The 15,958-nt window shown below is 35.1% G+C and overlaps 1 pseudogene; it reads right to left on the bottom strand.

The window, feature by feature from the left end:
* Positions 1–1,938: 1,938 nt before the first annotated feature.
* Positions 1,939–15,958, bottom strand: part of LOC102515055 — a 79,289-nt pseudogene continuing 65,269 nt past the window's right edge.

The following is a 15,958-nucleotide window of genomic DNA, read 5'->3' as shown; positions in this document are numbered from 1 at the left end:
CATATGACTCTGGAACACACACAAATGTTGCCTAATATTTGTGTACCAGCTCTGACCACCGGTGCTATCAACATACCCCCAGATGTCCAAGTCAGTAAGCTGAGCATTATTCTAGACTCCTTTTCTCTCATACTATCCACACGTCAAAATGACAAATGCTACTTCATTAATATCTCTTACATTCTCATATAGTGCCTCTTTTTTTTAATTTTCACTGCTTCTGCTTTTATTATTTTCTTTATTATTTCTCATCTGAAATACTGCTGCTATCTCCTGTTGAATTTAGTTTCAATTATCAGCAAACCTAAATTAAAAGTAGCCACAATCTTTAAAATGATTGTATAAAAAAAGAGAAGTAGTTAAAGTTCTCAGAAACATACGTTACAATTACAGATATTATGTCTAATCAGGCTATAGGAAATTGAATACCATTGTAAACATTACATTCAAACTAATTAGCAGTTTTGTTTTGCCATTAAAATTAATAATGGTGCTTCACATCCAAAATAGGTGTGGGGGGGTTGATTGTTTCCCATTTGAGAACATTAAGTGACTTCTTGCCTCTACTTTTCCATCTTGTGGATTTTCAGGGGTTCACAGAGCAGGTGGGAGCCCTCTTCTCACTTATAGAATTAACTCTGAAGCAGCTCCAAATTAAATATAATCCTTGGCAGCTTTTTAGCAGTCACAGTACAGAAGTATCAGGTTAACTCACTGAATTTGTCAGTCCTCTAATCTAGTCTGCATATGGTTCTTAACCTGCCTCTTTGCTAGGAAAGATGAGAGGGGAGAACTCGCACCCACTACAACCAGAGGTCACAGAGAGCTGTGGGAAACAATGAAGTACAGAAGCCACGTTTCATCATCTGGTCTCACTGCCGATGTTTAAGTGATGACAGTGAGATTTCACACAAGTAAACTGTAATTGAAATTTTTTTCAAAAGATTGAAGATAGGCTTAATTCTCCCAGGCACAGATAGAATGGGTTCTCCTTACACCCTCTCCTGCAAACTCAGGGAGAAGAGATAGTTTCTTATTCTCTTAACAAGCCGTACTTGATTCCCTGCATTCCCTGGCCTAGGATCCATGCAGCAGGGGGCACAGTCAGCTCTGCGAAGTTCTAAACAGAGTGGGTAAATCAATGAAGGTATTATATAGTAGTGATCTTCTTAATCTGGTTATCAATACAACTTCATTACAAAGACATTTCAAAATACTTATGCAGCAAGAGGACAAGAGACTTTTCAACTAAGTACCAGTTAAAAATCAGAGATCTGAATGCACTGACTAAATTATTGCCTAGTGTTCCAGAAAGGTGCCGCACCAACGTGCTGGAAGGCACCAAAATTTAGTGTGAATGTAAAGAAAGGAGCTCAACATATGGGATGGGGCAAGCAATACTGAAACACAATTTGCCAGTCTCTCCTCCTTTATGGCTAAATATTAATTGAGCAAAGAATTAAGACCAGAAAAGAAGGGAATCTCAAATACTGCTCTTTTTGTTTCCATTTTAAAAAGCTCAAGTTTTATAACTGTTATGGGTGATTCCTGGAAACTGTATTCTATTTTGTAAGAATTCTGTATTCACAAGGTGCTTGGTGCTGTTCTTCATGGATGCGATGTTCTATTCACAGTCCGAATCATTTAAATCTAGCCATTACATAGTTGTTGGGTATTTTAAAATAAATGGTTATCTATTTCTTAATTGCCTCTCGAATTAGAAATTGTAATTACATGAGTCTCAAAGTCTGGCTCTTTGTGTTTTATTAATTATTTTTATTGGTCTCCATCACAGATGGAAGTTTTCACTGGTAATTCCTCAGAACTAAATTCAATCATACGGAATTCAGTGCAGGGAAAATAAATTTCATGCTGTAGAGTAGGAAACGCAACAACGAAAAGGAGCAGGAGGGACCTGGGGGCAGCCAACAGGCCAGCTCACTTCTCCACTGGCATCGGGTTTTGCAAAGGCTGGCTCATTATAACCTGTACAACGTAGTCCTCTGGGATCTTCAGCTCTTCCAACTTCATTTTGTCGGTGAGCGGTCGACCAGAGAAGAACCACCGCTGACCACTCGGTTCCACTCCTTCTGCTGCATGTAGCAGCTTCTTCATGTGGTTCACTGTGTCTGTGCTGCGGGCCATGAGTTTGAGGTCTTTGCCAGCGGAAAGGCACAAGCGGAGCTGAGATTCACATCCAGAACTGGGCGGCGGCTCAGGCGTATCCAGTCTCTATGTTGCTCTTTTCCTCTATCATGTTGATTGGTGGCGCCAAGCAGCAGGCTGGAAGCTAGTATCTATTCCCCAGTTCATCATGGCACTCTGTAAGTGCACCATGTGGTAACGTTATATTTGCACCATAAATGATTGCTTGTGCCAGTTCATGATCGTTGCTCTCAAAAGCATGTGCTGCAGCCTTCAAGGTGTCCCAAATCTCTTTAAGGCCTTCAAAAGCTGGTGCAGTATCCCAAAATTCGTCTCTCTTGCTGCGCAGCTGTCCATCTGCCATGGGATAATCACTTTTCCATTTGGGTTTCTCCTCTTTCAAAGGCTGGTTACGACCTAAAGCAACTCCGGTGCCCTCCGAGTTCTCGCTGAGGCTGCCCGAGGAGTCGAGCTGGGCGCCCACCCGCCCATGGGGACCCCTGGCGCCTCGGCCGCCACCTCCGGGAGCCCCTCCGGGCCCGTCGCAGCCGCTCTGCTCGCCCGCCGCGGCCCGGCCTCCGCACCCCGCCACCACGCCCCGCTCCACCCACCGCCTTGGCTCGGCGCCTGCCGCCGCTCCTGCCTCTACCCTTCAATTTCATTTTAAACAACTCCCCAAATATTCCTTTTCTCAAGCAAAAATGTAAATTTAATTTTTGAAATTTAATATCCTCTTCCGTGCTCTTTTATTTCCTATTTACGCTTTATCCTCTCCTTGGGCTGTTGACTGAATGTCACCGATATTTATCTGGAAAATTCAGAAATTCTCAAATATGACTTACGTCTTACACACAAGGTTATCAATAAAGTTATACACACAAAGAACAATGTGTGGCAGTAACTCCTAAAACAAGAAATACTAGTGAAGCTGAGTTGGATCATTAATTTAAGCTCAACACCCAAGCAGATTGTCTCCTTATCTGAAAGTCCCAGGCTTACCACTAACTGACCACCTATGGATGAGAGCACCAGGTTGCACAAAAGAGGGAGAAAGAAAGAGAAGGAGGGAGGGAGGGAAGAGAGGAAGAATGTTGAGTTCTATGTATTCGCCCTACTCTCCTGAAAAACGCAGTCCGAAAAGTGAGTATCCTGGAAGAAATAAACCCACTTAGCATCTCTTTCTTGACGGAAAGTATATGGGGGGTGGAGGGGTAGTTAGGACATTAGTGCGGAAAAAACATTTGAAGAAATAGTGGCCAAAAATGTCTAAATTCAATGAAAAACGTAAGTCCATGGATACAAGAAACTCAACAAACCCCAAGCCCAAGAATCTTGAAGAAAATCTAGTCAGAGAATATCATAATTTAATTGTTCAAAACCAGGGATAAAGGGAAATTTTTTAACATCAGCCCCCAGAGAAAAGATACATTGCATACAAGAGAACAAACAGAAGATGTCCGCAGATTTGGTTAGAAACAGTGCAAGCAAGAGTACACCGGAGCAACATTATTGAACCACTTAAATAGATTCTGGCCTAGAATTCTACACTGATATCTTTCAAAAGCAAAGGTAAAAATAAAAATATGTTCCAAAATACAGAAGCTGAAAGAATTCACTACCAGCAGACTAGCACTACAGAAAATGTTACAGAAACTACTTCTGGCAGAGCCAAAATGATACTAAATGGAACTACAGATCTATCTAAAGAAATAAAGAGCACAAAAAAATGGCAAAGACATGGTTTAACTTATATAATTCTGTTCTTATTATTCAAAATTTTCAAAAAGATACCTTTTTAAACAAAATAATATAAATGCTTTGGTGTAATATTATATACATATACACCACAATAATAGCATAAAGGCTGGGAAGGAAGAAATAGAAGTATACTGTTGTAACTGTCTTACACTATACATGAAGTTATATAATGTCTCTGAGATTTAAAGATATATTCTGTAAACCAGTATCAACCACAATAATAACAAAAGTACATTATAACTAGGAAGCCAAAAAAAGAAGATAAAGCAGAAACATAAAAGGTACTCGATTAATCCAAAATAAGACAGACAAAAAACAAGTACATAACGTATGGTTTCACTTAAATAACATTGTAGAAAATGCAAAGTAATGGGTACTAACAGGAGGCAGATCCTGGGGCGGGGGGAATGGAAAGGCAAGTAGAGATTACAAAGGGATATGAGAGAATGGTGTAGGGGGAGATACTGATCTTTGTGATGGTTTCTCTGGTATGTAAGTATGTCAAGACCTATGAAATTATACACCTGGATTTTGTTCAGTTTATTGTATGTTAATTCTTCAATAATGCTAGAAATACATTTCTAAAATAATCAATAAATATCCCCCAAAAAACTGTAGAGCTGGGCAGCTGTATGGACAAGAAACATATTGATGGTATACAGGAAAACACAGAAAATAAATGTCAGTTTAGGCTGACTCATATGGATTAATAATGGAAGGAATAAAATAAAGATAAGATGAGGTAGTGCTGTCCAATAAGGTAGCCACTAGGTATGTGTGGTTATTGAGCACTTGAAATGCAGCCTGCCCAAACTGAGATGTGCCACAATTATAAAACACATGATGAATCTCCACCTTCCAATTTTTTTAAATAGAATACATTATTAATATTTTTATATTAAGAATTAAAATTGCATTTTAGATGTATTGAGTTAAATAAGATATATTATTAAAATTAACCACCTATTTTTATATTTTTTAGTATGGTTACTGGAACATTTAAAATTTTATGATTGTAAGTGTGGTTTGCATTTTATTTATATAGGACAGTGTTATTATGGGGAGAAAATCTATAAACAGCTAGATCAATTATCTAAGTAGAGGGCAGGGTATAGCTCAGTGGGAAAGTGCATGCTTAGCATGCATGAAGGCCTGGGTTCAATCCCCACTACTTCCATTAAAAAAATAACAACAGTAAGTAAATAAACCTAATTACCCCCCCAAAAATTAAAAATTTAAAAAATAAATAAATTAAAAATTAGCTAAGTAAAATACAGTCACAGCAAAGTTCACCAAAACTAATAATATTTAAGCTACTCAGAGAGTCATTTGGGACTATACAGGCTAATATTTAGCATCGCAGCATTTTCCTTATAGCATCATTTATTAAATGAAAGAGGAAAACTTAATTACTTTCTTTCTGTGTTGCAATAAAATATGAAACTCTTACTAGATACTAATTCTAATTTTCAGATAATCCATAATAAAATGAATAGTATTATAATGAAAACTAACTACATTGAATTGCTATTTATCAGAGATCAAAAGGTACATAAGAAATTTGCCCTGATTTCAAGTTTACAAGTAGATACGGTAATTAAACTCTGCTGTCCCCATTCTTAATCATCATGCTGATTCTTGGGTTAAGCCCAGATATTTTAGATATTATTATCATATCTGTATTCCTGATATAACATCACCAGACACTCCACCATTACTACCTATTGTGACCATTTAAATCATTAGCAGTTAGCCACATAGGAAACTGAAGTTACTAGACAGCCATGATAACCTCAGAGCTCTTCCTGAGCAAAGCCGACTCATTCTTTTACATTGGTTCCTGTCCCAGACAGCAAACTTGAACTTTATATTCATGCTTCACTGAAATAGCTGAGAACTTTCTCTGTTGGTGTTAGATAGGAAAGCCTCTGCCCTCAGCAGGAACCCATCTCTCAGATGAGTGGTGTGTGCTTCAGTACATGTAACAGGAAAGAACACCAGCTGCCAAGAGATGAACGGTACTTTACACAAAGCATAGCTGTGAACTGACTTCAACTGCAAGTTGTGAAGTCAGGACCACAGAGTGCCAAAAATAACTGATCACACTGTTTTTGCTATATGAATACTTATAGAATTGATTGACAAACTTATAAAATTAATCTTAATGTTCCTTAAGGCAATTTGCTTCAGTGGAAGATGTGACATTCATTTTGATTTATTAGTAGCCTGCAGAGTTTTGATTCATCAGCTATATGTTTATATTCCTAAAAAAATTTTAAACAAATTTCCACTTTTTTTATGTGAACATTTAAGGAGATTTTGCTTTAAACTGCCCTTTGATTAAACTGCTACCTAAAATTAGTCAGGATAGGAAAGGCTATGTAGCAGTAACAATCAACCCAGACATTTCAGTGGTTTCACACAGTAAAGGTTTGTCACTCATGCTAGAAGTCCACACAAGTTAAAAAGCAATTTCACATCAACTTCTTATATTGACATCACTCTACTGAAAAAAGAAAAAAAGCAAACAAACAAACTGAAACACTACTACAGATCTGAGTACATCCGAGCTTTACCAGATGCAGGAAAGAGGGATGACGGGAGAATTAAGTTTTTGCAAAAACTTCCAAATCTCTAGCATTAGCAACAGGGTTGTTGGTGATGATTTTAAGTAAGAACAAGCTTAAAGGTCTAGATTACCCAAATTAAACCATAAGCATACTAGAAGAAAACATAAGTGAATCATTTGATAATTTTGTAAAGGAAAAAAATTGTTTGAAATAGAGATATGAGGTACAAACTATAAATGATACATTAACAGATTTGACCTTCAAAAATTTCGAAGACATTTTGACAGAGACACTTATAAAATCAAGATAAAATGAAACCTGGCAGAAAGTATTATCAAAAAATGTGATAAAAACATATCTTCACCAAATAAAGACTTTTACAAATCTATAAGAAAAATAAACTATAAACAATTTTCTAACATCCAAAACATCTGAATATATTATACAAAAATTTTTCAACCTCATCCTAATCAAACACAAGTTAAAATGTTTGAAATATCAAATTGACAAATATTAAAGGATAATATGTAATACCATTTCTATAACAATATATGAAAACAATCATTCTTACACTGTTAGTGGATATGTATAATAGAAAAGTCTTTCTTCAAAATAATTTGGTTCTACATACCACAAGCTTTAAATATGCACATACCCTCTGGCTCAGTGATTTTACTTCCATATTTACCAGAGAAATGTTTTACTTACTATATAAGCAATGATCTGGAACTTAATTAAATGCCCAATAGAAGTGATGGGTTACATTAATATCTGAACATGTATGAAATACCATACTGCTATTGAATAATATGAAATTAATAATAATTGACATGCAAAAAGTTTACAATATGTAGTTAGATGGAATAAACTTATACACTTACAAATAGTTTTAATAAATAGCTTATTAATAAATAGTTTTATCTCATTGGCTCCTTTTTATAAAACTCTGCATGTATATTTAATAAAATACAAGGAGATCCTACCAGAAATCCCCTTGTAAAAATACAATATTTTACTCTGTCAGTCAGGATCCACCAGGAAATAAATAGCATGTCCTATTTGAATAACACAGATTAATTTAATTTTAAAAATGTAAAATATAGCTGAGGCCGGAGGAAGAATCCAGGAAACCAGGAATGGCATCACCTGAGCTGTCACTACTACCTACTGTACTGGCGGGCTGTAAAGAGAGAGAATGGTAGGCAGCCTCTGAGATGACCCCCGATAATCCTCACTCCCCTGGTATTCACGTCTTATGTAATGAATCCCTTTCCCCATGAATGTGGACTGTGCTCTGTGACTGACTTTAATGAATGAATACAGCAAAAGTGACAGGCTATCCCATCTAAGGGTAGGTTTGGAGAGGCTGTGGCTTTCATTTTGGTTTTCTCCTGCTCACTCTCTCTCTCACCATGTACCATATTATGGGCATCCCAGTGGAGAGGCCCACGTGGCATGGTGAGGGGCTGATACTCTCAGCCCAGCAGCTGGCGAGGAACTGAAGGCTGACAACAACCACAGGAGTGAACTTGGAAGAGGACTTTTCAGCCCCTAAGTCTTGGTGATTGAAGCCCTGGCCAACAGATTGGCTGCACCCTCACGAGAGACTCTGAGCCAGAGGCACCCACGTAAACCAATCCTGGATTCCTGAGTCATGTAAATTGTGAGTTAATGAGTTTTTACTCTTTGCTAATGCTTACTGGGGTAATTCATTATGCGAAGATATTGCCAAAGAGATATTCTGAGCCCATGAAGAAGAGCCATGTCTAGCAGACGACCTTGAGAGGAGCAGTGACCAACCATTGAGGGGCCACAGTCAAGCCCACACAGGAAGGAAGGCAGAGGAGACAATTTCCTCACCTCACTCTCTCCCTCTAGCTGATCTAGCTATAGACAGGAAGATGTGGAACAGTAGCAGTTAATCTGGTGAGGCAAACATAGGGTGCAAGGCATGATGATATACTGTATCTATTATTATACATTATGTACTGTCCATAAAGAGGTCTGGAAGGATACAGAATACACGTATTTAGGACATTTATCTCTGTAGTGAGATTATGGTTATATATATTTTGTTTTTTCTCAGTTTTGTGATAAAAATACAATAAAATTAAATTAATTAAGTGAGAGTTATTAAATGGCAATGCAAAAATGATATGCTTACCTTGATCAATCATGTTGATATATAATATTATGACTTAAGATTTCCCTTATATCAAGTCAGTTACTTTACTTTCCTGAAGTAAAATCTTCATTGAAGTGTTCCTGACTGCTGTCTACTCTGATCTTACCTGACTGTTCCATTTTTCATTTCTAAAAGAACATTGGACTATAGTTTTGCTTTTATTGCTGTCATCATCAGGTTTTAGCATCAGTAATGTACTTGGGAGACATCTTATCCTTCCTTCTATTTAGGATCAGATTTGTTTAATAAAAGAAATAGTTATCAGGAATTTGAAGACAATTTCTCACATGGTTATACAGTCGCATTGGCATTTTTAGGAATTGATCATTTTTCATTTGTCTTTCCCTGAGTTAATTTGTTCAGCTTCTTGATATCTTGTTTCAGTTTGATAGTTTTTATTTCTCTAAGAATTACACACTTCGGTAGTTACAAAGTGTGTGTATTGTATTTCAAAATAATTGCGAAGTAGATTTGTATTGATTGCCATGTTTTTTTATTTCTAAATGTTTTATTTGGTGTAGTATTCACAGGTTTATTGTGTCAATGGTGAATTAATTATCTTAATGCTTTCCAAATAAACAATTAGATTTTGTTTACCAGTTCTGTTTCTCCCCTTATTTTGCAATACAGGCATTTTTGCCTAAATTTCTTTCCAGAATTCAGTAGGCCTAGTTTATTTCGTTTATCTTAAATTTTTTTTTGATAAATACATATTCTGCTACTTCTAAATATTTCTAAACTCATTTGACTGAAAAATACACAATTTATACTACAGATTATTATTTATAAGTTTTAAGAGTTGGAGAAAATGTAATTGCTAGCATTTCTCAGTCTCAGGTTATAATTCATTAGGGCAAGGGGAAAACAACTTAAAGCATGATAGAAATCTTTTTTATAAAGAAATAAAGTAGAATAAAAAAGATATGAAAATAAAGTACATTACATATGGCAAGAGTAAATGTTATTTCATAAAATATTTATTTTGGTTGTATAATATTAGCATGTTTGTCATGTGAATATATACGTGTGTGTGTTATTTGTGTGTACAGAGTGAGAATTTATTTTACTTCATAAGTAGACATCAAAAAAAAAAAACCCACAAAGTTTGAAAAACACTACTATAGATAACCTGATCCAAATTTTCATTTTAGATATGAGAAATTTGAGATCCAGAAGGTTATTGTGTTAACCTAGTCACACATGGCAAAGCTGACATGTATCTGTAGAAAGAAGAACTGATCTTCCCTTTAAAAGGTAACATAAAAGAATTACTAAACATTTATTTTTTAATTAATATATTAAATTTACCAGGGAAATACCTTACTACTGTGATTTTCATTAAACATTGTAATTTCTCTGAGTGTCTCTTAAATGATGTTAAAGGTTAATTTGTTCAAACCACAACCCAAACCAAGATCCGCACATGGTAGTTAGTTGATACGGCTCTTATGACTCTTAGTAAGTAGATCCCCATTCCTCTTTTTCCTGGGCATGTTATTTTTCCCATCTACTGAAAAACTAGATCACCTTTCAATGTGAATTATTTTGCATTTTGCATTTTGCTGATTGTATCCCATAGTGTGATTTAAAAGGTTCGTCTATCCCCTGTATTTTCCATAAACTAGTAATTAAATATAGAGGGTTTGATTATTTGGGGTAAGAATAATTTATAAGGAATACTGTGTATTTACATTGTATTTGCATAAATAAGGAGTCATATAATGCATAGTTGTGATTTGTCTACATAATTAATTGGTGGATTCAGCTATAATTGTTTCATTCATTATAAAGTGACAGTTCAGCTTTTTACTTAATTATTCAGCAGTCATCAGGATTATTGCTTAGATTCATTATATCCTTGGGGTTTTAAAATCGATTTTCTTTCTAGTATTTCTTCTTCATTTTTTTGTTGGAATTTTACAACATAGAGGAATGTTGCATCATCAACTATTGTCAGCTCTGAGATTTTGTACAATATGCAGGATAAATGTGTAGTTTGTCTATTTACCAATGTTCAGAAAAAATGAGTTGGTTTCATGGCATCCTTCCTAAGTGACAGATGAGGGATTTTTTAATATCATTATGAATTCATGAATACATTTTAGCATTTCAATCAGCTTTTTGAATAATTATAATCTATTTTGTTGGTATATATTTCTAGCATGTCTTCATTAATTATATTGCTATGTTTCTCATTATGTTTCTTTTAATTATAATTTTAAATGACCTTTGACTACAACTCATTTCTGGTGATCACACTAATTAAGATGGGATTTTCCTGTACTCCTAGGAAGGTGCACATGTGTAAGCAACTGGGGTGACCAAGTACAGCATTTCCAGTGTCATAGTTTGAAGGCTCCTTTTGTTGTTAACAGTCTACTTCCCTTTTCTTTTTCACTTAATGTGAACTTTTTTCTTCCTTTCTCATATTTTCTACACCATGCTAAATTTGCACTCTACTCACATCATCTCATAGTAAGCTTTGTCAAAAGGAACTTGGGCTGATAACTTTTTAGATACTTCAGATCAAGTCTATATGTCATCATGTATTTGTCAAAACCTATAGAATGTACAACATCAGGAGTGAACCCTAATGTAAACTATGGACTTTGGCTGATAATAATGTGTCCATGTTGGTTCATCAGTTGTACCAAATATACCTCACTGATGAGGGATGTTGAAGGTAGGGGTGTATATATGTGTGAGTGGGGAGGGCTATGTGCGAACTCTGTATTTGCTGCTCAGTTCTGCTGTAAACCTGAAATTGCTCTAAAAAAATAAAGTCTATTAAAAAAAAAAAAAAAAAAGACCCTCTCAGTGCTTTCCAGTCTTCTTGCACTCATCCATGACTGTGAGCCTGAGAGGTCCCCTGGCAATTTTGTTGATATTGTTTTGGCCTGCTGAATTTCAATTTATGAACAAAGTTTCCTGCTTTGGGGAGTAAGTGCTTGTCAATGATGTATGGTTCCCAGGGCCACCATAATCCTTTCTTCTGTGTCTTCTTCATTTGAGTCTGACCACACTACTGGCTCCTCCCAGTTGAGACATTCAGAAGATACTTGCATCTAGTCTTGGTGAAGATGCTATTTTGTGGTTTTTGATTTGATACACTATTTATTCTGTCTGTTTCTATGTACTGATTCAAGATTAAAGAATCACAAAAGTGTCCCTGCCATGACGAAGTTGCTTCTTTCCCCTGATAAAGACTTTGAAGTGTATAAAATTTTCACTGAATTCTATTTTATTTACAAGAAAGCCTGCAATTGTGGATTATAAAAGCTACATGGAATATTGCTATTGTTATTATTTACATATACCTCTTTAATTTGGAGAATCCTTTCTTAAAACCTGCATTAATATTATAACCACATTATTAATAATTACTTGGACAGCAGTATATATTTCCTGGTTTCTTGCTCACCAACATTTTCTGATTACTTGTTCACCAGTGTTTCTTCTTTATTGGATTGTATTTTAAGCCTTCGGGGCTATATCTATGTACTTAATTTTTATGAAACTGTGTACTCAAAAAAAATGAAACTGTGTAAATGGAATTCTTTCCAAGTATTTTTTAATGTTTAGAATGTCTTGATTATATTCTGATACTTGGATAATGGCTTGAATGGGTATGCATTTTTAGGCTGAGGTCATTTTCTTTCAAAATTTGAGACACAGTTTATTAGAATTAATGTCATAAGAAGAAATCCACTGTCAACCCTATTTTTATTCTATAATAGATTTATTGTGTTTCCTCTTTGGAATCTTACTGAATTTTTACCTTTTTCATTAGTATTTATAATCTTTATGAGATCACATCAACATATTCATTTATTTTCAAAAATCTATTCGATCTTGGATCTCTCTTGAGTCCTTCAAATAGAAAAGTTAGTTTTTCTGTGCAATTCACATAATGTTTTTTATTAGATTATTACTCCCATGCCATATTTTTAAATTTTCTAACTACTAACAAGTACTAGTTATTATGAAAATTCCTTTTCTTTTTTCCCTTTTTCATCATAATTTCTGTTAACTTTGAACAAGGTCAAAGAAGAGTTCATGTTCAGGCTTGCTGAATTCTCAGTCATATTTCATATTTTCTCTGTTATTCTGCTATTCAATTATACTTATTATTTGTAATTTTTGTAAACATTTTAACTCTGATAATTGTTTAATTATACAACTTCTATTTTAGATAAGCATTTTCCCCTTATATTTGTGGAAAAAAGTATTCCCTTGAATCTCTCTGAGGATACTAATTTGAATTTTTCAAAGCTTTCATTTTTTTTTCACATGAGCTTTATTTTCTTACTCAGTTTTTTTTTTTTTCCTGAGATGCTTTCCTTTCACTGTATTGTATTACCATATGTGTCTGGTGATTTTGTTTTCTTTTGTGTGTATGTGTGTATGTATTCATGTTTACATATACAGTTATATATAGATGTTGGTTTTTCAATTAATGTTGGTATAGAGAGATTTGATAGACTCAATACATAGAGGGAGAGATAGATAGATAGATAGATAGATAGACAGATAAAATTTGTTTGCATGAGTAACTAACATGTAATTACTGCTAGTAATGGAGACTGATTCTGTTTTAGACTTCTGAATGGAGATTCTAACCATATGGCTCCGTGAATATATAGACAGGTTGTACCAACAGGTTGGCTTTCTTTTAGAATAAATGGATTGGGTCAACTCAAGCAAAACTGAACCCTACAGTTTGTTTTGTTAAGCAAAGTTCTTACGTAAAAACAGAGAACTTTAGTGAACTTTCCTTCGGCATACTGCATCGGTCCCTCTCTATCCCAATGTGTGTACCTCAAGGGCTTAACACTCTATTTTCCCTTTCCCATCTGATGCACATCCTAAGATGCCCTGAAAGTAGAATGCACCAGCCATTAATTATATAGCAGTGTTTACTAAGCTTTTCCTGAAGCCAACGTCTCAGCAGTTTCACTGTGTACACTAAGCCTGTGCTCGCCCAGATCTAGCTGTCTCTCAATTAATTATCTGGTTACTTGCCCTAAGGCCTGCCCTTACTTCCAGTTTTTGCTCACTGTGAGGCTGAATTTTTTTTTCCAAGTTTTCATTTGGGTCGACCTCTGATACTCAGATCTGTGGCAGCCTACTCCTCCACAAGGGCTGTGATGCTGGTTCTTTGCCTTCATTTCCAGGTCACTTGCATAATAACTACTGTAAGACACACACACATGCAAATATTGAAATATGACTTTCTATGGATATCGTTCTTCTTTATTTTCTAGCAGTGCTACAGTTTTTTTTCCGTATCCATTTCATTTCAGTGTGATTTAAGAAATCAAAGGCAGCTAATATATAACCAGTGGATTACCATCTTGGACTAGAATCCTGCCCATTGCCACAGGTAAAATAACAAATGTTGAATATTCGTTTATGTTTACTATATCATAATGTGATTACTAATGAAAAAGAGTCAAATGTATTTTATTAAAATTGGGTGCTTGTTTTCTCCTTGAGGCTCTCTATTTTGTCTATTCCCTATTTAATGCTCTCAATCCTGCAACTCAAGGAAAACTTGAAATCACTTCGGAATACTATTTCCTAAAGGATGAGGTTTAGCAGAGGATTGAGATCTTGGAAATTAAATTATTCTACTCCAAGTTTTGCCAGACCTGGTTTTAATCTTGATTCTGTAACTTATGAGGTTTGTGATCTTGTGGAAATAACTTCTTTTCCCCCAGTGATACCTACTTGCAAGGATTATCGTAAAAAAGAAATTAGGTAATGCCTGGAAACCTTTGGTATAGTGCCTGGAGAATGCTAAGTATGTAATCAATGGTTCTAGATACTATGTTAACTATCATAGTCAAGTAAGAAAAGCATTTGAATTAGAATAGTTCAATCATGTCAAAACCTGAACCTTTAAATGTGGAAAAGGAATATTTACCCTTTAGAAAATAATTGTCAGAAACCAAATAGAAGCTTTAAGATACCCAATGGTATATTTAAATGGTAACAGCTAAAACACTAGGCTAAAGATGGCTTGGGCAAAATTGTTCTATTTATAAATAGGTGTATCTTCAGTTCTACAATATCTAATTATCTTCCCCATGATCTGACCTTGATTTCATGATTTTATTATAGTGCCCTGGATAGGCTCCTGGCCCACTGTATACATCTATTCTTACAACACAGCATTTTTTTCTACCTTTAATCCGCCAAAGGTATACTGTATGGGATTGACCCACTTCTGTCGTTGGCTTCTCCTTCTATACAGTTCTTTCTCTGTTGCACTGGGCTCAGCGATGCTAATGCTGCTGTGTTTCTGTTACAAACTGCCTGGTAGTATTTAAATTGGAATTACTAAGTATTTCTGTTCCTTTACTCAGCTCCTATTCAAAGCCAAGGACCTATCATCAGATTGTCCAAAAAGCATTTTGGAACTAAATTGTATGTGCTTTGTTTTCATATAAAATTACTTCTTACTGAAAGGTTTAATAAAGTAGTGAAGGAAAACTGCAGTATCTTGTCTAAGCATTTTGATATAAATATTTCTTTTCTACAGAAACACATCACTAAAATATTTGTCCTACACATGGTGGCATTAAAACATAGAATTATACCTAGAAAACCAGTTTTGGCTATATGGTTGGCTTCCAAGAACATTAGTTCTTTTTTGAAACTCATATTCAAAGATCTTCAGTAGAGAAAATGGGCTTACTCTCAAAAAAAAAAAAGGGGGGGGATAATAAAAAAAAAAAGAAAACAGAATAGCTATTTTTCTCCAGTTTACTGTATTAGATAGTGATATACATGAATCAGTTTAAACAAATGGCTGCCTGTCTTATATTCAGATACGTCCACATAGTGTTAGGAATTATATGTTCTCCCCAGGTAAACTACTCCATTATTTTATTTTGCAAACTCTGCCATAAGTTGAACTTACATTAGCAACTGGTATTCTACTTAACCAATAATGGCTTATTTTTCTTTTATTTAAAAGGCATTTCACTGAAATTACATTTTGACACTCAAACTAATAATTTACATTCTAAAATGATGGCTTTAAGTCTGTTTAGTTTCAAAAACATTGCTTTAGTTAATCTTGTTGACATTTGTGGAATTCACTCTTGCTACATTTGCTAGAAAATGAGATGAATCTTTCAATGCTAAAAATATGGTTTTAGTAATGTTCACGTGTATTTGTAATTAAAGATCACTGTTACTGGGTGTTGGTAAACACAGCTCACAGGTTTTTATTAGCACCTGTCACTTCCTATTTCTGCCTTAGACCATCCTTCAGCCAGCCCACAAACAAATC

Source organism: Camelus ferus, chromosome 29 (assembly GCF_009834535.1).
Source record: "Camelus ferus isolate YT-003-E chromosome 29, BCGSAC_Cfer_1.0, whole genome shotgun sequence".
NCBI classification, from domain to species: Eukaryota; Metazoa; Chordata; class Mammalia; order Artiodactyla; family Camelidae; genus Camelus; species Camelus ferus.
This window is presented reverse-complemented; position numbering and strand designations above follow the sequence as displayed.